The sequence below is a fragment of the Hemiscyllium ocellatum genome, unplaced genomic scaffold (assembly GCF_020745735.1).
Source record: "Hemiscyllium ocellatum isolate sHemOce1 unplaced genomic scaffold, sHemOce1.pat.X.cur. scaffold_2031_pat_ctg1, whole genome shotgun sequence".
NCBI classification, from domain to species: Eukaryota; Metazoa; Chordata; class Chondrichthyes; order Orectolobiformes; family Hemiscylliidae; genus Hemiscyllium; species Hemiscyllium ocellatum.
In genome coordinates, this window is record NW_026867950.1 from 1 (window position 1) to 23430 (window position 23430).

At 49.6% G+C, this 23430-nt stretch overlaps 7 non-coding genes across 7 annotated transcripts; all 7 read right to left on the reverse strand.

Annotated features, from left to right (window-relative positions):
- Window positions 1-11189: 11189 nt before the first annotated feature.
- Window positions 11190-11261, reverse strand: trnad-guc (transfer RNA aspartic acid (anticodon GUC)). Its single transcript has one exon. It is a non-coding gene; the product is annotated as a tRNA-Asp (tRNA).
- A 1979-nt stretch (window positions 11262-13240) lies between these two features.
- trnad-guc (transfer RNA aspartic acid (anticodon GUC)) lies at window positions 13241-13312 on the reverse strand. The gene has a single exon. It is a non-coding gene; the product is annotated as a tRNA-Asp (tRNA).
- A 1928-nt stretch (window positions 13313-15240) lies between these two features.
- On the reverse strand, window positions 15241-15312 carry trnad-guc (transfer RNA aspartic acid (anticodon GUC)). Its single transcript has one exon. It is a non-coding gene; the product is annotated as a tRNA-Asp (tRNA).
- Window positions 15313-17239: 1927 nt separating this feature from the next.
- trnad-guc (transfer RNA aspartic acid (anticodon GUC)) lies at window positions 17240-17311 on the reverse strand. Its single transcript has one exon. It is a non-coding gene; the product is annotated as a tRNA-Asp (tRNA).
- Window positions 17312-19296: 1985 nt separating this feature from the next.
- On the reverse strand, window positions 19297-19368 carry trnad-guc (transfer RNA aspartic acid (anticodon GUC)). The gene has a single exon. It is a non-coding gene; the product is annotated as a tRNA-Asp (tRNA).
- Window positions 19369-21295: 1927 nt separating this feature from the next.
- trnad-guc (transfer RNA aspartic acid (anticodon GUC)) lies at window positions 21296-21366 on the reverse strand. The gene has a single exon. It is a non-coding gene; the product is annotated as a tRNA-Asp (tRNA).
- Window positions 21367-23292: 1926 nt separating this feature from the next.
- On the reverse strand, window positions 23293-23364 carry trnad-guc (transfer RNA aspartic acid (anticodon GUC)). Its single transcript has one exon. It is a non-coding gene; the product is annotated as a tRNA-Asp (tRNA).
- Window positions 23365-23430: the final 66 nt, after the last annotated feature.

Genomic DNA, 23430 nt, shown 5'->3' on the forward strand with positions numbered 1-23430 from the left:
AACTGCACTCCTCACTCGTTCCATTCAGCCCTTCGAGACATCACCACCATTCAAGATCATCATGACTGAACAGCCATTTCAGTGACCACTCCACTTCCTCTCCGTACCCCTGGATCACTTTAGCTGCAAGTTCCACGTCCGGCTCGCTATTGAACGTATCTCCAACCGTCTTAACCGCATCTTCCTGTGGGAGACCAGTCCACAGGCCTCACCACTCTCTGAGAGAAAAATTCTTCCAGAATCGCTTGCCCTTCATTCTGAGACTGTGACCACCTGGTTCTGGACGTCCCCAACATTGGGAACTGTGTGAACTTTGAAGGGCTTATGCTCGAAACGTCGAATTCCCTATTCCTGAGATGCTGCCTGGCCTGCTGTGCTTTGACCAGCAACACATTTTCAGCTGGGATCCCTCAGTGCCGAGCATGGATCTGCATGGGTTTTTCTCTTCAGAAGGGTCGGTGTGGACCTGTCCGTCTGAATGGCCTGCTTCCACACTGTGGTGTTCTATGGTGCCAACAGTGTAGGTTGAGTTCCTGCACGTGCTTTCTCAAGCTTGCCTCTGTGTTTGACTTCATGTTAAACCCAGCCACTGGGCTTGTCCTTCTATCGAGAAGAGCAGACAATGCCACTCAGATGACTTGGACTTTCCACTGTGGTGTAGTACAGCCTGCCAGCAGCAGGGGAACGGTGTTGCGTCACCTTAATCGCAGGATCAGGTCCAAACTCTGAGGGGAGTGACCCCTTTTGATTGGAGGGAGGGAGGAAGCGGGAAAACCTGAATTCATTTGTCGCTACCGGTTGCTTAAAGGTTTTCATTTGCACTCCGTTTGCGTGGGAGTTATATGCCCACCGACGGGACGAAGTAACAACAAAATCAGAATGGGAAACAGAAATTGCTGGAGAAAAGTCAGCAGCTTCTGGAGTGGGGGAAGCAAGCAGTCAACGTTTGTGGTCCAGTGACGCTTCTCCAGAACGGCAGTTTTGATTGGTGGTCAAAAAGCAGAGAAGTCTCAAATGGATGAAAGGACAAGTTTGCCAGGGAGAGCAGAAATCGAGACTACGGCATGTTTTGGTTTGTTGGCAAGAGCAGGCCGCTCGGACATGTGAATGCACGCCTTTGGAGCAAACGGGACTTGAATTGGGCACTCCTGCATTGAGATATGGTGCGTGCCTCTCAAAATGCCGCCGACTCCCCGGCGGGGAATTGACCCCGGTCTCCCGCGTGACACGGCGGAGATAAACACTATACTACCGAGGATTGCACGGCTTTGCGCTCTGCGACATGGGTATTAGATAGAATGTGCTTATGTGTAATCTTGATTTGTTGTCAATTTGAGTTTTTCTTTAGATCATCTTCTACCTCTGTGGAGATGATTAAGATATCAGTTATTGTTGTTTTCATGTTTTTTTCTGTGAATATCTATCTTTCAAGTAATCCGCCGCTGCTGTAAAACAGCCTTTTCGTTGTGCCCTACCATCTGTGTTAAACTTGGTCCGCTGCGATCCTCGCGCTCTCCCGTTACCTGCTTCTGACAAACTGATTCATACGCTGGCCTGGAATACAGCACAAATCCAGCACTGGCTTCAATTCCCGCTGCCAAATGGACTCAACATGAAAGATTGCCCTTTTCAAGCTCGTCCCCTCAGCTTCCAACTCCCACCCATCAATCGCTCCTCATCAGAGAGCAGTGCTCCTGGAGGACGGTGGTGACTTTACTGCACGCTGCATCAGCTCCACTGTAAACGTCGAAACACTTTGCCAACAATTTCTTGATGTTTATAAAATCGTGAGGACGAACAGTAATCGCAGGTTTACTTCCAACTCACGTCAGTCTCTGAGCCATGCGTTCAACATGGAAACATAGAAAAGAAGTGCAGGAGTAGGCCATTCAGCCCTTCAAGTCAGGCAGCATCCGAGGAGCAGGAAAATCAGGATGCTGCCTGACTTGCTTTGTTTTTTCCAGCACCACTCCATCGAGACTCTGATTTCAGCAACTGCACTCCTCACTCGTTCATTCAGCCCTTCGAGACATCACCACCATTCAAGATCATCATGACTGAACATGCCATTTCAGTGACCACTCCAGCTTCCTCTCCGTACCCCTGGATCACTTTAGCTCAAGTTCCACGTCCGGCTCGCTATTGAACGTATCTCCCAAACCGTCTTAACCGCATCTTCCTGTGGGAGACAAGTCCACAGGTCACCACTCTCTGAGAGAAAAATTCTTCCAGAATCGCTTGCCCTTCATTCTGAGACTGTGACCCTGGGTCTGGACGTCCCCAACATTGGGAACTGGTGAACTTTGAAGGCTTATGCTCGAAACGTCGAATTCCCTATTCCTGAGATGCTGCCTGGCCTGCTGTGCTTTGACCAGCAACACATTTTTCAGCTGGGATCCTCAGTGCCGAGCATGGATCTGCATGGGTTTCTCTTCAGAAGGGTCGGTGTGGACCTGTCCGTCTGAATGGCCTGCTTCCACACTGTGGTGATTCTATGGTGCCAAACAGTGTAGGTTGAGTTCCTGCACGTGCTTTCTCAAGCTTGCCTCTGTGTTGACCTTCATGTTAACCCAGCCACTGGGCTTTGTCCTTCTATCGAGAAGAGCAGACAATGCCACTCAGATGACTTGGACTTTCCACTGTGGGTGTAGTACAGCCTGCCAGCAGCAGGGGACGGTGTTGCGTCACCTTAATCGCAGGATCAGGTCCAAACTCTGAGGGGAGTGACCCCTTTTTGATTGAGGGGAGGGAGGAAGGGGGAAACCTGACATTCATTTGTCGCTACCGGTTGCTTAAAGGTTTTCATTTGCACTCCGTTTGCGTGGGAGTTATATGGCCCACCGACGGACGAAGTAACAACAAAATCAGAATGGGAAAAGAATTGCTGGAGAAAGTCAGCATCTGGAGTGGGGGAAGAAAGCAGTCACGTTTGTGGTCCAGTGACGCTTCTCCAGAACGGCAGTTTTGATTGGTGGTCAAAAAAGCAGGAAGTCTCAAATGGATGAAAGGACAAGTTTGCCAGGGAGAGCAGAATCGAGACTACGACATGTTTGGTTTGTTGGCAAGAGCAGGCCGCTCGGACATGTGAATGCACGCCTTTTGGAGCAAACGGGACTTGAATTGGGCACTCCTGCATTGAGATATGGTGCGTGCCTCTCAAAATGCCGCCGACTCCCCGGCGGGAATTGAACCCGGTCTCCCGCGTGACAGGCGGGGATACTAACCACTATACTACCGAGGATTGCACGGCTTTGCGCTCTGCGACATGGGTATTAGATAGAATGTGCTTATGTGTAATCTTGATTTGTTGTCAATTTGAGTTTTTCTTTAGATCATCTTCTACCTCTGTGGAGATGATTAAGATATCAGTTATTGTTGTTTTCATGTTTTATTCTGTGAATATCTATCTTTTCAAGTAATCCGCCGCTGCTGTAAAACAGCCTTTTCGTTGTGCCCTACCATCTGTGTTAAACTTGGTCCGCTGCTGATCCACGCGCTCTCCCGTTACCTGCTTCTGACAAACTGATTCATACGCTGGCCTGGAATTCAGACACAAATCCAGCAGCCTGGCTTCAATTCCCGCTGCCAAATGGACTCAACATGAAAGATTGCCCTTTTCAAGCTCGTCCCCTCAGCTTCAACTCCCACCCATCAATCGCTCCCTCATCAGAGAGCAGTGCTCCTGGAGGGGGTGGTGAGGTGGTGACTTTACTGCACGCTGCATCAGCTCCACTGTAAACGTCGAAACACTTTGCCAACAATTTCTTGATGTTTATAAAATCGTGAGGACGAACAGTTAATCGCAGGTTTACTTCCAACTCACGTCAGTCTCTGAGCCATGCGTTCAACATGGAAACATAGAAAAGAAGTGCAGGAGTAGGCCATTCAGCCCTTCAAGTCAGGCAGCATCCGAGGAGCAGGAAAATCAGGATGCTGCCTGACTTGCTTTGTTTTTCCAGCACCACTCCAATCGAGACTCTGATTTCCAGCAACTGCACTCCTCACTCGTTCCATTCAGCCCTTCGAGACATCACCACCATCAGATCATCATGACTGAACATGCCATTTCAGTGACCATCCAGCTTCCTCTCCGTACCCCTGGATCACTTTAGCTGCAAGTTCCACGTCCGGCTCGCTATTGAACGTATCTCCCAAACCGTCTTAACCGCATCTTCCTGTGGGAGACAAGTCCACAGGCTCACCACTCTCTGGAGAAAAATTCTTCCAGAATCGCTTGCCCTTCATTTGTGACTGTGACCCCTGGTTCTGGACGTCCCCAACATTGGGAACTGGTGAACTTTGAAGGGCTTATGCTCGAAACGTCGAATTCCCTATTCCTGAGATGCTGCCTGGCCTGCTGTGCTTTGACCAGCAAACATTTTCAGCTGGGATCCCTCAGTGCCGAGCATGGATCTGCATGGGTTTCTCTTCAGAAGGGTCGGTGTGGACCTGTCCGTCTGAATGGCCTGCTTCCACACTGTGGTGATTCTATGGTGCCAACAGTGTAGGTTGAGTTCCTGCACGTGCTTTCTCAAGCTTGCCTCTGTGTTGACCTTCATGTTAACCCAGCCACTGGGCTTTGTCCTTCTATCGAGAAGAGCAGACATTGCCACTCAGATGACTTGGACTTTCCACTGTGGGTGTAGTACAGCCTGCCAGCAGCAGGGGACGTGTTGTTGCGTCACCTTAATCGCAGGATCAGGTCCAACTCTGAGGGGGAGTGACCCCTTTTTGATTGGAGGGAGGGAGGAAGCGGGGGAAACTGACATTCATTTGTCGCTACCGGTTGCTTAAAGGTTTTCTTTTGCACTCCGTTTGCGTGGGAGTTATATGCCCACCGACGGGACGAAGTAACAACAAAATCAGAATGGGAAACAGAAATTGCTGGAGAAAGTCAGCATCTGGAGTGGGGGAAGAAAGCAGTCAACGTTTGTGGTCCAGTGACGCTTCTCCAGAACGGCAGTTTTGATTGGTGGTCAAAAAGCAGGAAGTCTCAAATGGATGAAAGGACAAGTTTGCCAGGGAGAGCAGAATCGAGACTACGGCATGTTTGGTTTGTTGGCAAGAGCAGGCCGCTCGGACATGTGAATGCACGCCTTGGAGCAAACGGGACTTGAATTGGGCACTCCTGCATTGAGATATGTGTGCGTGCTCTCAAAATGCCGCGACCTCCGGCGGGGAATTGAACCGGTCTCCCGCGTGACAGGCGGGGATACTAACCACTATACTACCGAGGATTGCACGGCTTTGCGCTCTGCGACATGGGTATTAGATAGAATGTGCTTATGTGTAATCTTGATTTGTTGTCAATTTGAGTTTTTCTTTAGATCATCTTCTACCTCTGTGGAGATGATTAAGATATCAGTTATTGTTGTTTTCATGTTTTATTCTGTGAATATCTATCTTTCAAGTAATCCGCCGCTGCTGTAAAACAGCCTTTTCGTTGTGCCCTACCATCTGTGTTAAACTTGGTCCGCTGCTGATCCACGCGCTCTCCCGTTACCTGCTTCTGACAAACTGATTCATACGCTGGCCTGGAATACAGCACAAATCCAGCAGCTGGCTTCAATTCCCGCTGCCAAATGGATCAACATGAAAGATTGCCCTTTTCAAGCTCGTCCCCTCAGCTTCAACTCCCACCCATCAATCGCTCCCTCATCAGAGAGCAGTGCTCCTGGAGGACGGTGGTGACTTTACTGCACGCTGCATCAGCTCCCTGTAAACGTCGAAACACTTTGCCAACAATTTCTTGATGTTTATAAAATCGTGAGGACGAACAGTTAATCGCAGGTTTTACTTCCAACTCACGTCAGTCTCTGAGCCATGCGTTCAACATGGAAACATAGAAAAGAAGTGCAGGAGTAGGCCATTCAGCCTTCAAGTCAGGCAGCATCCGAGGAGCAGGAAAATCAGGATGCTGCCTGACTTGCTTTGTTTTTCCAGCACCACTCCAATCGAGACTCTGATTTCCAGCAACTGCACTCCTCACTCGTTCCATTCAGCCCTTCGAGACATCACCACCATTCAAGATCATCATGACTGAACATGCCATTTCAGTGACCACTCCAGCTTCCTCTCCGTACCCCTGGATCACTTTAGCTGCAAGTTCCACGTCCGGCTCGCTATTGAAACGTATCTCCCAAACCGTCTTAACCGCATCTTCCTGTGGGAGACAAGTCCACAGGCTCACCACTCTCTGAGAGAAAATTCTTCCAGAATCGCTTGCCCTTCATTCTGAGACTGTGACCCCTGGTTCTGGACGTCCCAACATTGGGAACTGGTGAACTTTGAAGGGCTTATGCTCGAAACGTCGAATTCCCTATTCCTGAGATGCTGCCTGGCTGCTGTGCTTTGACCAGCAACACATTTTCAGCTGGGATCCCTCAGTGCCGAGCATGATCTGCATGGGTTTCTCTTCAGAAGGGTCGGTGTGGACCTGTCCGTCTGAATGGCCTGCTTCCACACTGTGGTGATTCTATGGTGCCAACAGTGTAGGTTGAGTTCCTGCACGTGCTTTCTCAAGCTTGCCTCTGTGTTGACCTTCATGTTAACCCAGCCACTGGCTTGTCTCCTTCTATCGAGAAGAGCAGACAATGCCACTCAGATGACTTGGACTTTCCACTGTGGGTGTAGTACAGCCTGCCAGCAGCAGGGGACGGTGTTGCGTCACCTTAATCGCAGGATCAGGTCCAAACTCTGAGGGGGAGTGACCCCTTTTTGATTGGAGGGAGGGAGGAAGCGGGGAAACCTGACATTCATTTGTCGCTACCGGTTGCTTAAGGTTTTCATTTGCACTCCGTTTGCGTGGGAGTTATATGCCCACCGACGGGACGAAGTAACAACAAAATCAGAATGGGAAACAGAAATTGCTGGAGAAAGTCAGCATCTGGAGTGGGGAAGAAAGCAGTCAACGTTTGTGGTCCAGTGACGCTTCTCCAGAACGGCAGTTTTGATTGGTGGTCAAAAAGCAGGAAGTCTCAAATGGATGAAAGGACAAGTTTGCCAGGGAGAGCAGAATCGAGACTACGGCATGTTGGTTTGTTGGCAAGAGCAGGCCGCTCGGACATGTGAATGCACGCCTTTGGAGCAAACGGGACTTGAATTGGGCACTCCTGCATTGAGATATGGTGCGTGCCTCTCAAAATGCCGCCGACTCCCCGGCGGGAATTGAACCCCGGTCTCCGCGTGACAGGCGGGGATACTAACCACTATACTACCGAGGATTGCACGGCTTTGCGCTCTGCGACATGGGTATTAGATAGAATGTGCTTATGTGTAATCTTGATTTGTTGTCAATTTGAGTTTTTCTTTAGATCATCTTCTACCTCTGTGGAGATGATTAAGATATCAGTTTATTGTTGTTTTCATGTTTTATTCTGTGAATATCTATCTTTCAAGTAATCCGCCGCTGTGTAAAACAGCCTTTTCGTTGTGCCCTACCATCTGTGTTAAACTTGGTCCGCTGCTGATCCACGCGCTCTCCCGTTACCTGCTTCTGACAAACTGATTCATACGCTGGCCTGGAATACAGCACAAATCCAGCAGCCTGGCTTCAATTCCCGCTGCCAAATGGACTCAACATGAAAGATTGCCCTTTTCAAGCTCGTCCCCTCAGCTTCAACTCCCACCCATCAATCGCTCCCTCATCAGAGAGCAGTGCTCCTGGAGGACGGTGGTGACTTTACTGCACGCTGCATCAGCTCCACTGTAAACGTCGAAACACTTTGCCAACAATTTCTTGATGTTTATAAAATCATGAGGACGAACAGTTAATCGCAGGTTTACTTCCAACTCACGTCAGTCTCTGAGCCATGCGTTTCAACATGGAAACATAGAAAAGAAGTGCAGGAGTAGGCATTTCAGCCCTTCAAGTCAGGCAGCATCCGAGGAGCAGGAAAATCAATGCTGGTTGCTTTGTTTTTCCAGCACCACTCCAATCGAGACTCTGATTTCCAGCAACTGCACTCCTCACTCGTTCCATTCAGCCCTCGAGACATCATCACCACCATTCAAGATCATCATGACTGAACATGCCATTTCAGTGAACACTCCAGCTTCCTCTCCGTACCCCTGGATCACTTTAGCTGCAAGTTCCACGTCCGGCTCGCTATTGAACGTATCTCCCAAACCGTCTTAACCGCATCTTCCTGTGGGAGACAAGTCCACAGGCTCACCACTCTCTGAGAGAAAAATTCTTCCAGAATCGCTTGCCCTTCATTCTGAGACTGTGACCCCTGGTTCTGGACGTCCCAACATTGGGAACTGGTGAACTTTGAAGGGCTTATGCTCGAAACGTCGAATTCCCTATTCCTGAGATGCTGCCTGGCCTGCTGTGCTTTGACCAGCAACACATTTTCAGCTGGGATCCCTCAGTGCCGAGCATGGATCTGCATGGGTTTCTCTTCAGAAGGGTCGGTGTGGACCTGTCCGTCTGAATGGCCTGCTTCCACACTGTGGTGATTCTATGGTGCCAACAGTGTAGGTGGAGTTCCTGCACGTGCTTTCTCAAGCTTGCCTCTGTGTTGACCTTCATGTTAACCCAGCCACTGGGCTTTGTCCTTCTATCGAGAAGAGCAGACAATGCCACTCAGATGACTTGGACTTTCCACTGTGGGTGTAGTACAGCCTGCCAGCAGCAGGGGACGGTGTTGCGTCACCTTAATCGCAGGATCAGGTCCAAACTCTGGGGGAGTGACCCCTTTTTGATTGGAGGGAGGGAGGAAGCGGGGAAACCTGACATTCATTTGTCGCTACCGGTTGCTTAAAGGTTTTCATTTGCACTCCGTTTGCGTGGGAGTTATATGCCCACGGACGGGACGAAGTAACAACAAAATCAGAATGGGAAACAGAAATTGCTGGAGAAAGTCAGCATCTGGAGTGGGGGAAGAAAGCAGTCAACGTTTGTGGTCCAGTGACGCTTCTCCAGAACGGCAGTTTTGATTGGTGGTCAAAAAGCAGGAAGTCTCAAATGGATGAAAGGACAAGTTTTGATTGGTGGTCAAAAAGCAGGAAGTCTCAAATGGATGAAAGGACAAGTTTGCCAGGGAGAGCAGAATCGAGACTACGACATGTTTGGTTTGTTGGCAAGAGCAGGCCGCTCGGACATGTGAATGCACGCCTTTGGAGCAAACGGGACTTGAATTGGGCACTCCTGCATTGAGATATGGTGCGTGCCTCTCAAAATGCCGCCGACTCCCCGGCGGGGAATTGAACCCGGTCTCCCGCGTGACAGGCGGGGATACTAACCACTATACTACCGAGGATTGCACGGCTTTGCGCTCTGCGACATGGGTATTAGATAGAATGTGCTTATGTGTAATCTTGATTTGTTGTCAATTTGAGTTTTTCTTTAGATCATCGTCTACCTCTGTGGAGATGATTAAGATATCAGTTATTGTTGTTTTCATGTTTTATTCTGTGAATATCTATCTTTCAAGTAATCCGCCGCTGCTGTAAAACAGCCTTTTCGTTGTGCCCTACCATCTGTGTTAAACTTGGTCCGCTGCTGATCCACGCGCTCTCCCGTTACCTGCTTCTGACAAACTGATTCATACGCTGGCCTGGAATACAGCACAAATCCAGCAGCCTGGCTTCAATTCCCGCTGCCAAATGGACTCAACATGAAAGATTGCCCTTTTCAAGCTCGTCCCCTCAGCTTCAACTCCCACCCATCAATCGCTCCCTCATCAGAGAGCAGTGCTCCTGGAGGACGGTGGTGACTTTACTGCACGCTGCATCAGCTCCACTGTAAACGTCGAAACACTTTGCCAACAATTTCTTGATGTTTATAAAATCGTGAGGACGAACAGTTAATCGCAGGTTTACTTCCAACTCACGTCAGTCTCTGAGCCATGCGTTCAACATCGAAACATAGAAAAGAAGTGCAGGAGTAGGCCATTCAGCCCTTCAAGTCAGGCAGCATCCGAGGAGCAGGAAAATCAGGATGCTGCCTGACTTGCTTTGTTTTTCCAGCACCACTCCAATCGAGACTCTGATTTCCAGCAACTGCACTCCTCACTCGTTCCATTCAGCCCTTCGAGACATCATCACCACCATTCAAGATCATCATGACTGAACATGCCATTTCAGTGACCACTCCAGCTTCCTCTCCGTACCCCTGGATCACTTTAGCTGCAAGTTCCACGTCCGGCTCGCTATTGAACGTATCTCCCAAACCGTCTTAACCGCATCTTCCTGTGGGAGACAAGTCCACAGGCTCACACTCTCTGAGAGAAAAATTCTTCCAGAATCGCTTGCCCTTCATTCTGAGACTGTGACCCCTGGTTCTGGACGTCCCCAACATTGGGAACTGGTGAACTTTGAAGGGCTTATGCTCGAAACGTCGAATTCCTATTCCTGAGATGCTGCCTGGCCTGCTGTGCTTTGACCAGCAACACATTTTCAGCTGGGATCCCTCAGTGCCGAGCATGGATCTGCATGGGTTTCTCTTCAGAAGGGTCGGTGTGGACCTGTCCGTCTGAATGGCCTGCTTCCACACTGTGGTGATTCTATGGTGCCAACAGTGTAGGTGGAGTTCCTGCACGTGCTTTCTCAAGCTTGCCTCTGTGTTGACCTTCACGTTAACCCAGCCACTGGGCTTTGTCCTTCTATCGAGAAGAGCAGACAATGCCACTCAGATGACTTGGACTTTCCACTGTGGGTGTAGTACAGCCTGCCAGCAGCAGGGGACGGTGTTGCGTCACCTTAATCGCAGGATCAGGTCCAAACTCTGAGGGGGAGTGACCCCTTTTTGATTGGAGGGAGGGAGGAAGCGGGGAAACCTGACATTCATTTGTCGCTACCGGTTGCTTAAAGGTTTTCATTTGCACTCCGTTTGCGTGGGAGTTATATGCCCACCGACGGGACGAAGTAACAACAAAATCAGAATGGGAAACAGAAATTGCTGGAGAAAGTCAGCATCTGGAGTGGGGGAAGAAAGCAGTCAACGTTTGTGGTCCAGTGACGCTTCTCCAGAACGGCAGTTTTGATTGGTGGTCAAAAAGCAGGAAGTCTCAAATGGATGAAAGGACAAGTTTGCCAGGGAGAGCAGAATCGAGACTACGACATGTTTGGTTTGTTGGCAAGAGCAGGCCGCTCGGACATGTGAATGCACGCCTTTGGAGCAAACGGGACTTGAATTGGGCACTCCTGCATTGAGATATGGTGCGTGCCTCTCAAAATGCCGCCGACTCCCCGGCGGGGAATTGAACCCCGGTCTCCCGCGTGACAGGCGGGGATACTAACCACTATACTACCGAGGATTGCACGGCTTTGCGCTCTGCGACATGGGTATTAGATAGAATGTGCTTATGTGTAATCTTGATTTGTTGTCAATTTGAGTTTTTCTTTAGATCATCTTCTACCTCTGTGGAGATGATTAAGATATCAGTTATTGTTGTTTTCATGTTTTATTGTGTCAATATCTATCTTTCAAGTAATCCGCCGCTGCTGTAAAACAGCCTTTTCGTTGTGCCCTACCATCTGTGTTAAACTTGGTCCGCTGCTGATCCACGCGCTCTCCCGTTACCTGCTTCTGACAAACTGATTCATACGCTGGCCTGGAATACAGCACAAATCCAGCAGCCTGGCTTCAATTCCCGCTGCCAAATGGACTCAACATGAAAGATTGCCCTTTTCAAGCTCGTCCCCTCAGCTTCAACTCCACCCATCAATCGCTCCCTCATCAGAGAGCAGTGCTCCTGGAGGACGGTGGTGACTTTACTGCACGCTGCATCAGCTCCACTGTAAACGTCGAAACACTTTGCCAACAATTTCTTGATGTTTATAAAATCATGAGGACGAACAGTTAATCGCAGGTTTACTTCCAACTCACGTCAGTCTCTGAGCCATGCGTTCAACATGGAAACATAGAAAAGAAGTGCAGGAGTAGGCCATTCAGCCCTTCAAGTCAGGCAGCATCCGAGGAGCAGGAAAATCAGGATGCTTTGTTTTTCCAGCACCACTCCAATCGAGACTCTGATTTCCAGCAACTGCACTCCTCACTCGTTCCATTCAGCCCTTCGAGACATCATCACCACCATTCAAGATCATCATGACTGAACATGCCATTTCAGTGACCACTCCAGCTTCCTCTCCGTACCCCTGGATCACTTTAGCTGCAAGTTCCACGTCCGGCTCGCTATTGAACGTATCTCCCAAACCGTCTTAACCGCATCTTCCTGTGGGAGACAAGTCCACAGGCTCACCACTCTCTGAGAGAAAAAATTCTTCCAGAATCGCTTGCCCTTCATTCTGAGACTGTGACCCCTGGTTCTGGACGTCCCCAACATTGGGAACTGGTGAACTTTGAAGGGCTTATGCTCGAAACGTCGAATTCCCTATTCCTGAGATGCTGCCTGGCCTGCTGTGCTTTGACCAGCAACACATTTTCAGCTGGGATCCCTCAGTGCCGAGCATGGATCTGCATGGGTTTCTCTTCAGAAGGGTCGGTGTGGACCTGTCCGTCTGAATGGCCTGCTTCCACACTGTGGTGATTCTATGGTGCCAACAGTGTAGGTGGAGTTCCTGCACGTGCTTTCTCAAGCTTGCCTCTGTGTTGACCTTCATGTTAACCCAGCCACTGGGCTTTGTCCTTCTATCGAGAAGAGCAGACAATGCCACTCAGATGACTTGGACTTTCCACTGTGGGTGTAGTACAGCCTGCCAGCAGCAGGGGACGGTGTTGCGTCACCTTAATCGCAGGATCAGGTCCAAACTCTGAGGGGGAGTGACCCCTTTTTGATTGGAGGGAGGGAGGAAGCGGGGAAACCTGACATTCATTTGTCGCTACCGGTTGCTTAAAGGTTTTCATTTGCACTCCGTTTGCGTGGGAGTTATATGCCCACCGACGGGACGAAGTAACAACAAAATCAGAATGGGAAACAGAAATTGCTGGAGAAAGTCAGCATCTGGAGTGGGGGAAGAAAGCAGTCAACGTTTGTGGTCCAGTGACGCTTCTCCAGAACGGCAGTTTTGATTGGTGGTCAAAAAGCAGGAAGTCTCAAATGGATGAAAGGACAAGTTTGCCCGGCAGTTTTGATTGGTGGTCAAAAAGCAGGAAGTCTCAAATGGATGAAAGGACAAGTTTGCCAGGGAGAGCAGAATCGAGACTACGACATGTTTGGTTTGTTGGCAAGAGCAGGCCGCTCGGACATGTGAATGCACGCCTTTGGAGCAAACGGGACTTGAATTGGGCACTCCTGCATTGAGATATGGTGCGTGCCTCTCAAAATGCCGCCGACTCCCCGGCGGGGAATTGAACCCCGGTCTCCCGCGTGACAGGCGGGGATACTAACCACTATACTACCGAGGATTGCACGGCTTTGCGCTCTGCGACATGGGTATTAGATAGAATGTGCTTATGTGTAATCTTGATTTGTTGTCAATTTGAGTTTTTCTTTAGATCATCTTCTACCTCTGTGGAGATGATTAAGATATCAGTTATTGTTGTTTTCATGTTTTATTGTGTCAATATCTATCTTTCAAGTAATCCGCCGCTGCTGTAAAACAGCCTTTTCGTTGTGCCCTACCATCTGTGTTAAACTTGGTCCGCTGCTGATCCACGCGCTCTCCCGTTACCTGCTTCTGACAAACTGATTCATACGCTGGCCTGGAATACAGCACAAATCCAGCAGCCTGGCTTCAATTCCCGCTGCCAAATGGACTCAACATGAAAGATTGCCCTTTTCAAGCTCGTCCCCTCAGCTTCAACTCCCACCCATCAATCGCTCCCTCATCAGAGAGCAGTGCTCCTGGAGGACGGTGGTGACTTTACTGCACGCTGCATCAGCTCCACTGTAAACGTCGAAACACTTTGCCAACAATTTCTTGATGTTTATAAAATCATGAGGACGAACAGTTAATCGCAGGTTTACTTCCAACTCACGTCAGTCTCTGAGCCATGCGTTCAACATCGAAACATAGAAAAGAAGTGCAGGAGTAGGCCATTCAGCCCTTCAAGTCAGGCAGCATCCGAGGAGCAGGAAAATCAGGATGCTGCCTGACTTGCTTTGTTTTTCCAGCACCACTCCAATCGAGACTCTGATTTCCAGCAACTGCACTCCTCACTCGTTCCATTCAGCCCTTCGAGACATCATCACCACCATTCAAGATCATCATGACTGAACATGCCATTTCAGTGACCACTCCAGCTTCCTCTCCGTACCCCTGGATCACTTTAGCTGCAAGTTCCACGTCCGGCTCGCTATTGAACGTATCTCCCAAACCGTCTTAACCGCATCTTCCTGTGGGAGACAAGTCCACAGGCTCACCACTCTCTGAGAGAAAAATTCTTCCAGAATCGCTTGCCCTTCATTCTGAGACTGTGACCCCTGGTTCTGGACGTCCCCAACATTGGGAACTGGTGAACTTTGAAGGGCTTATGCTCGAAACGTCGAATTCCCTATTCCTGAGATGCTGCCTGGCCTGCTGTGCTTTGACCAGCAACACATTTTCAGCTGGGATCCCTCAGTGCCGAGCATGGATCTGCATGGGTTTCTCTTCAGAAGGGTCGGTGTGGACCTGTCCGTCTGAATGGCCTGCTTCCACACTGTGGTGATTCTATGGTGCCAACAGTGTAGGTGGAGTTCCTGCACGTGCTTTCTCAAGCTTGCCTCTGTGTTGACCTTCATGTTAACCCAGCCACTGGGCTTTGTCCTTCTATCGAGAAGAGCAGACAATGCCACTCAGATGACTTGGACTTTCCACTGTGGGTGTAGTACAGCCTGCCAGCAGCAGGGGGACGGTGTTGCGTCACCTTAATCGCAGGATCAGGTCCAAACTCTGAGGGGGAGTGACCCCTTTTTGATTGGAGGGAGGGAGGAAGCGGGGAAACCTGACATTCATTTGTCGCTACCGGTTGCTTAAAGGTTTCATTTGCACTCCGTTTGCGTGGGAGTTATATGCCCACCGACGGGACGAAGTAACAACAAAATCAGAATGGGAAACAGAAATTGCTGGAGAAAGTCAGCATCTGGAGTGGGGGGAGAAAGCAGTCAACGTTTGTGGTCCAGTGACGCTTCTCCAGAACGGCAGTTTTGATTGGTGGTCAAAAAGCAGGAAGTCTCAAATGGATGAAAGGACAAGTTTGCCAGGGAGAGCAGAATCGAGACTACGACATGTTTGGTTTGTTGGCAAGAGCAGGCCGCTCGGACATGTGAATGCACGCCTTTGGAGCAAACGGGACTTGAATTGGGCACTCCTGCATTGAGATATGGTGCGTGCCTCTCAAAATGCCGCCGACTCCCCGGCGGGGAATTGAACCCCGGTCTCCCGCGTGACAGGCGGGGATACTAACCACTATACTACCGAGGATTGCACGGCTTTGCGCTCTGCGACATGGGTATTAGATAGAATGTGCTTATGTGTAATCTTGATTTGTTGTCAATTTGAGTTTTTCTTTAGATCATCTTCTACCTCTGTGGAGATGATTAAGATATCAGTTATTGTTGTTTTCATGTTTTATTGTGTCAATATCTATCTTTCAAGTAATCCGCCGCTGCTGTAAAACAGCCTTTTCGTTGTGCCCTACCATCTGTGTTAAACTTGGTCCGCTGCTGATCCACGCGCTCTCCCGTTACCTGCTTCTGACAAACTGATTCATACGCTGGCCTGGAATACAGCACAAATCCAGCAGCCTGGCTTCAATTCCCGCTGCCAAATGGACTCAACATGAAAGATTGCCCTTTTCAAGCTCGTCCCCTCAGCTTCAACTCCCACCCATCAATCGCTCCCTCATCAGAGAGCAGTGCTCCTGGAGGACGGTGGTGACTTTACTGCACGCTGCATCAGCTCCACTGTAAACGTCGAAACACTTTGCCAACAATTTCTTGATGTTTATAAAATCGTGAGGACGAACAGTTAATCGCAGGTTTACTTCCAACTCACGTCAGTCTCTGAGCCATGCGTTCAACATCGAAACATAGAAAAGAAGTGCAGGAGTAGGCCATTCAGCCCTTCAAGTCAGGCAGCATCCGAGGAGCAGGAAAATCAGGATGCTGCCTGACTTGCTTTGTTTTTCCAGCACCACTCCAATCGAGACTCTGATTTCCAGCAACTGCACTCCTCACTCGTTCCATTCAGCCCTTCGAGACATCATCACCACCATTCAAGATCATCATGACTGAACATGCCATTTCAGTGACCACTCCAGCTTCCTCTCCGTACCCCTGGATCACTTTAGCTGCAAGTTCCACGTCCGGCTCGCTATTGAACGTATCTCCCAAACCGTCTTAACCGCATCTTCCTGTGGGAGACAAGTCCACAGGCTCACCACTCTCTGAGAGAAAAATTCTTCCAGAATCGCTTGCCCTTCATTCTGAGACTGTGACCCCTGGTTCTGGACGTCCCCAACATTGGGAACTGGTGAACTTTGAAGGGCTTATGCTCGAAACGTCGAATTCCCTATTCTGAGATGCTGCCTGGCCTGCTGTGCTTTGACCAGCAACACATTTTCAGCTGGGATCCCTCAGTGCCGAGCATGGATCTGCATGGGTTTCTCTTCAGAAGGGTCGGTGTGGACCTGTCCGTCTGAATGGCCTGCTTCCACACTGTGGTGATTCTATGGTGCCAACAGTGTAGGTTGAGTTCCTGCACGTGCTTTCTCAAGCTTGCCTCTGTGTTGACCTTCACGTTAACCCAGCCACTGGGCTTTGTCCTTCTATCGAGAAGAGCAGACAATGCCACTCAGATGACTTGGACTTTCCACTGTGGGTGTAGTACAGCCTGCCAGCAGCAGGGGACGGTGTTGCGTCACCTTAATCGCAGGATCAGGTCCAAACTCTGAGGGGGAGTGACCCCTTTTTGATTGGAGGGAGGGAGGAAGCGGGGAAACCTGACATTCATTTGTCGCTACCGGTTGCTTAAAGGTTTTCATTTGCACTCCGTTTGCGTGGGAGTTATATGCCCACCGACGGGACGAAGTAACAACAAAATCAGAATGGGAAACAGAAATTGCTGGAGAAAGTCAGCATCTGGAGTGGGGGAAGAAAGCAGTCAACGTTTGTGGTCCAGTGACGCTTCTCCAGAACGGCAGTTTTGATTGGTGGTCAAAAAGCAGGAAGTCTCAAATGGATGAAAGGACAAGTTTGCCAGGGAGAGCAGAATCGAGACTACGACATGTTTGGTTTGTTGGCAAGAGCAGGCCGCTCGGACATGTGAATGCACGCCTTTGGAGCAAACGGGACTTGAATTGGGCACTCCTGCATTGAGATATGGTGCGTGCCTCTCAAAATGCCGCCGACTCCCCGGCGGGGAATTGAACCCCGGTCTCCCGCGTGACAGGCGGGGATACTAACCACTATACTACCGAGGATTGCACGGCTTTGCGCTCTGCGACATGGGTATTAGATAGAATGTGCTTATGTGTAATCTTGATTTGTTGTCAATTTGAGTTTTTCTTTAGATCATCTTCTACCTCTGTGGAGATGATTAAGATATCAGTTATTGTTGTTTTCATGTTTTATTGTGTCAATATCTATCTTTCAAGTAATCCGCCGCTGCTGTAAAACAGCCTTTTCGTTGTGCCCTACCATCTGTGTTAAACTTGGTCCGCTGCTGATCCACGCGCTCTCCCGTTACCTGCTTCTGACAAACTGATTCATACGCTGGCCTGGAATACAGCACAAATCCAGCAGCCTGGCTTCAATTCCCGCTGCCAAATGGACTCAACATGAAAGATTGCCCTTTTCAAGCTCGTCCCCTCAGCTTCAACTCCCACCCATCAATCGCTCCCTCATCAGAGAGCAGTGCTCCTGGAGGACGGTGGTGACTTTACTGCACGCTGCATCAGCTCCACTGTAAACGTCGAAACACTTTGCCAACAATTTCTTGATGTTTATAAAATCGTGAGGACGAACAGTTAATCGCAGGTTTACTTCCAACTCACGTCAGTCTCTGAGCCATGCGTTCAACATGGAAACATAGAAAAGAAGTGCAGGAGTAGGCCATTCAGCCCTTCAAGTCAGGCAGCATCCGAGGAGCAGGAAAATCAGGATGCTGCCTGACTTGCTTTGTTTTTCCAGCACCACTCCAATCGAGACTCTGATTTCCAGCAACTGCACTCCTCACTCGTTCCATTCAGCCCTTCGAGACATCACCACCATTCAAGATCATCATGACTGAACATGCCATTTCAGTGACCACTCCAGCTTCCTCTCCGTACCCCTGGATCACTTTAGCTGCAAGTTCCACGTCCGGCTCGCTATTGAACGTATCTCCCAAACCGTCTTAACCGCATCTTCCTGTGGGAGACAAGTCCACAGGCTCACCACTCTCTGAGAGAAAAATTCTTCCAGAATCGCTTGCCCTTCATTCTGAGACTGTGACCCCTGGTTCTGGACGTCCCCAACATTGGGAACTGGTGAACTTTGAAGGGCTTATGCTCGAAACGTCGAATTCCCTATTCCTGAGATGCTGCCTGGCCTGCTGTGCTTTGACCAGCAACACATTTTCAGCTGGGATCCCTCAGTGCCGAGCATGGATCTGCATGGGTTTCTCTTCAGAAGGGTCGGTGTGGACCTGTCCGTCTGAATGGCCTGCTTCCACACTGTGGTGATTCTATGGTGCCAACAGTGTAGGTTGAGTTCCTGCACGTGCTTTCTCAAGCTTGCCTCTGTGTTGACCTTCATGTTAACCCAGCCACTGGGCTTTGTCCTTCTATCGAGAAGAGCAGACAATGCCACTCAGATGACTTGGACTTTCCACTGTGGGTGTAGTACAGCCTGCCAGCAGCAGGGGACGGTGTTGCGTCACCTTAATCGCAGGATCAGGTCCAAACTCTGAGGGGGAGTGACCCCTTTTGATTGGAGGGAGGGAGGAAGCGGGGAAACCTGACATTCATTTGTCGCTACCGGTTGCTTAAAGGTTTTCATTTGCACTCCGTTTGCGTGGAGTTATATGCCCACCGACGGGACGAAGTAACAACAAAATCAGAATGGGAAACAGAAATTGCTGGAGAAAGTCAGCATCTGGAGTGGGGGAGAAAGCAGTCAACGTTTGTGGTCCAGTGACGCTTCTCCAGAACGGCAGTTTTGATTGGTGGTCAAAAAGCAGGAAGTCTCAAATGGATGAAAGGACAAGTTTGCCCGGCAGTTTTGATTGGTGGTCAAAAAGCAGGAAGTCTCAAATGGATGAAAGGACAAGTTTGCCAGGGAGAGCAGAATCGAGACTACGACATGTTTGGTTTGTTGGCAAGAGCAGGCCGCTCGGACATGTGAATGCACGCCTTTGGAGCAAACGGGACTTGAATTGGGCACTCCTGCATTGAGATATGGTGCGTGCCTCTCAAAATGCCGCCGACTCCCCGGCGGGGAATTGAACCCCGGTCTCCCGCGTGACAGGCGGGGATACTAACCACTATACTACCGAGGATTGCACGGCTTTGCGCTCTGCGACATGGGTATTAGATAGAATGTGCTTATGTGTAATCTTGATTTGTTGTCAATTTGAGTTTTTCTTTAGATCATCTTCTACCTCTGTGGAGATGATTAAGATATCAGTTATTGTTGTTTTCATGTTTTATTGTGTCAATATCTATCTTTCAAGTAATCCGCCGCTGCTGTAAAACAGCCTTTTCGTTGTGCCCTACCATCTGTGTTAAACTTGGTCCGCTGCTGATCCACGCGCTCTCCCGTTACCTGCTTCTGACAAACTGATTCATACGCTGGCCTGGAATACAGCACAAATCCAGCAGCCTGGCTTCAATTCCCGCTGCCAAATGGACTCAACATGAAAGATTGCCCTTTTCAAGCTCGTCCCCTCAGCTTCAACTCCACCCATCAATCGCTCCCTCATCAGAGAGCAGTGCTCCTGGAGGACGGTGGTGACTTTACTGCACGCTGCATCAGCTCCACTGTAAACGTCGAAACACTTTGCCAACAATTTCTTGATGTTTATAAAATCATGAGGACGAACAGTTAATCGCAGGTTTACTTCCAACTCACGTCAGTCTCTGAGCCATGCGTTCAACATGGAAACATAGAAAAGAAGTGCAGGAGTAGGCCATTCAGCCCTTCAAGTCAGGCAGCATCCGAGGAGCAGGAAAATCAGGATGCTGCCTGACTTGCTTTGTTTTTCCAGCACCACTCCAATCGAGACTCTGATTTCCAGCAACTGCACTCCTCACTCGTTCCATTCAGCCCTTCGAGACATCATCACCACCATTCAAGATCATCATGACTGAACATGCCATTTCAGTGACCACTCCAGCTTCCTCTCCGTACCCCTGGATCACTTTAGCTGCAAGTTCCACGTCCGGCTCGCTATTGAACGTATCTCCCAAACCGTCTTAACCGCATCTTCCTGTGGGAGACAAGTCCACAGGCTCACCACTCTCTGAGAGAAAAATTCTTCCAGAATCGCTTGCCCTTCATTCTGAGACTGTGACCCCTGGTTCTGGACGTCCCCAACATTGGGAACTGGTGAACTTTGAAGGGCTTATGCTCGAAACGTCGAATTCCCTATTCCTGAGATGCTGCCTGGCCTGCTGTGCTTTGACCAGCAACACATTTTCAGCTGGGATCCCTCAGTGCCGAGCATGGATCTGCATGGGTTTCTCTTCAGAAGGGTCGGTGTGGACCTGTCCGTCTGAATGGCCTGCTTCCACACTGTGGTGATTCTATGGTGCCAACAGTGTAGGTGGAGTTCCTGCACGTGCTTTCTCAAGCTTGCCTCTGTGTTGACCTTCATGTTAACCCAGCCACTGGGCTTTGTCCTTCTATCGAGAAGAGCAGACAATGCCACTCAGATGACTTGGACTTTCCACTGTGGGTGTAGTACAGCCTGCCAGCAGCAGGGGACGGTGTTGCGTCACCTTAATCGCAGGATCAGGTCCAAACTCTGAGGGGGAGTGACCCCTTTTTGATTGGAGGGAGGGAGGAAGCGGGGAAACCTGACATTCATTTGTCGCTACCGGTTGCTTAAAGGTTTTCATTTGCACTCCGTTTGCGTGGGAGTTATATGCCCACCGACGGGACGAAGTAACAACAAAATCAGAATGGGAAACAGAAATTGCTGGAGAAAGTCAGCATCTGGAGTGGGGGAAGAAAGCAGTCAACGTTTGTGGTCCAGTGACGCTTCTCCAGAACGGCAGTTTTGATTGGTGGTCAAAAAGCAGGAAGTCTCAAATGGATGAAAGGACAAGTTTGCCAGGGAGAGCAGAATCGAGACTACGACATGTTTGGTTTGTTGGCAAGAGCAGGCCGCTCGGACATGTGAATGCACGCCTTTGGAGCAAACGGGACTTGAATTGGGCACTCCTGCATTGAGATATGGTGCGTGCCTCTCAAAATGCCGCCGACTCCCCGGCGGGGAATTGAACCCCGGTCTCCCGCGTGACAGGCGGGATACTAACCACTATACTACCGAGGATTGCACGGCTTTGCGCTCTGCGACATGGGTATTAGATAGAATGTGCTTATGTGTAATCTTGATTTGTTGTCAATTTGAGTTTTTCTTTAGATCATCTTCTACCTCTGTGGAGATGATTAAGATATCAGTTATTGTTGTTTTCATGTTTTATGTGTCAATATCTATCTTTCAAGTAATCCGCCGCTGCTGTAAAACAGCCTTTTCGTTGTGCCCTACCATCTGTGTTAAACTTGGTCCGCTGCTGATCCACGCGCTCTCCCGTTACCTGCTTCTGACAAACTGATTCATACGCTGGCCTGGAATACAGCACAAATCCAGCAGCCTGGCTTCAATTCCCGCTGCCAAATGGACTCAACATGAAAGATTGCCCTTTTCAAGCTCGTCCCCTCAGCTTCAACTCCCACCCATCAATCGCTCCCTCATCAGAGAGCAGTGCTCCTGGAGGACGGTGGTGACTTTACTGCACGCTGCATCAGCTCCACTGTAAACGTCGAAACACTTTGCCAACAATTTCTTGATGTTTATAAAATCGTGAGGACGAACAGTTAATCGCAGGTTTACTTCCACTCACGTCAGTCTCTGAGCCATGCGTTCAACATCGAAACATAGAAAAGAAGTGCAGGAGTAGGCCATTCAGCCCTTCAAGTCAGGCAGCATCCGAGGAGCAGGAAAATCAGGATGCTGCCTGACTTGCTTTGTTTTTCCAGCACCACTCCAATCGAGACTCTGATTTCCAGCAACTGCACTCCTCACTCGTTCCATTCAGCCCTTCGAGACATCATCACCACCATTCAAGATCATCATGACTGAACATGCCATTTCAGTGACCACTCCAGCTTCCTCTCCGTACCCCTGGATCACTTTAGCTGCAAGTTCCACGTCCGGCTCGCTATTGAACGTATCTCCCAAACCGTCTTTACCGCATCTTCCTGTGGGAGACAAGTCCACAGGCTCACCACTCTCTGAGAGAAAAAATTCTTCCAGAATCGCTTGCCCTTCATTCTGAGACTGTGACCCCTGGTTCTGGACGTCCCCAACATTGGGAACTGGTGAACTTTGAAGGGCTTATGCTCGAAACGTCGAATTCCCTATTCCTGAGATGCTGCCTGGCCTGCTGTGCTTTGACCAGCAACACATTTTCAGCTGGGATCCCTCAGTGCCGAGCATGGATCTGCATGGGTTTCTCTTCAGAAGGGTCGGTGTGGACCTGTCCGTCTGAATGGCCTGCTTCCACACTGTGGTGATTCTATGGTGCCAACAGTGTAGGGGAGTTCCTGCACGTGCTTTCTCAAGCTTGCCTCTGTGTTGACCTTCATGTTAACCCAGCCACTGGGCTTTGTCCTTCTATCGAGAAGAGCAGACAATGCCACTCAGATGACTTGGACTTTCCACTGTGGGTGTAGTACAGCCTGCCAGCAGCAGGGGACGGTGTTGCGTCACCTTAATCGCAGGATCAGGTCCAAACTCTGAGGGGGAGTGACCCCTTTTTGATTGGAGGGAGGGAGGAAGCGGGGAAACCTGACATTCATTTGTCGCTACCGGTTGCTTAAAGGTTTTCATTTGCACTCCGTTTGCGTGGGAGTTATATGCCCACCGACGGGACGAAGTAACAACAAAATCAGAATGGGAAACAGAAATTGCTGGAGAAAGTCAGCATCTGGAGTGGGGGAAGAAAGCAGTCAACGTTTGTGGTCCAGTGACGCTTCTCCAGAACGGCAGTTTTGATTGGTGGTCAAAAAGCAGGAAGTCTCAAATGGATGAAAGGACAAGTTTGCCAGGGAGAGCAGAATCGAGACTACGACATGTTTGGTTTGTTGGCAAGAGCAGGCCGCTCGGACATGTGAATGCACGCCTTTGGAGCAAACGGGACTTGAATTGGGCACTCCTGCATTGAGATATGGTGCGTGCCTCTCAAAATGCCGCCGACTCCCCGGCGGGGAATTGAACCCCGGTCTCCCGCGTGACAGGCGGGGATACTAACCACTATACTACCGAGGATTGCACGGCTTTGCGCTCTGCGACATGGGTATTAGATAGAATGTGCTTATGTGTAATCTTGATTTG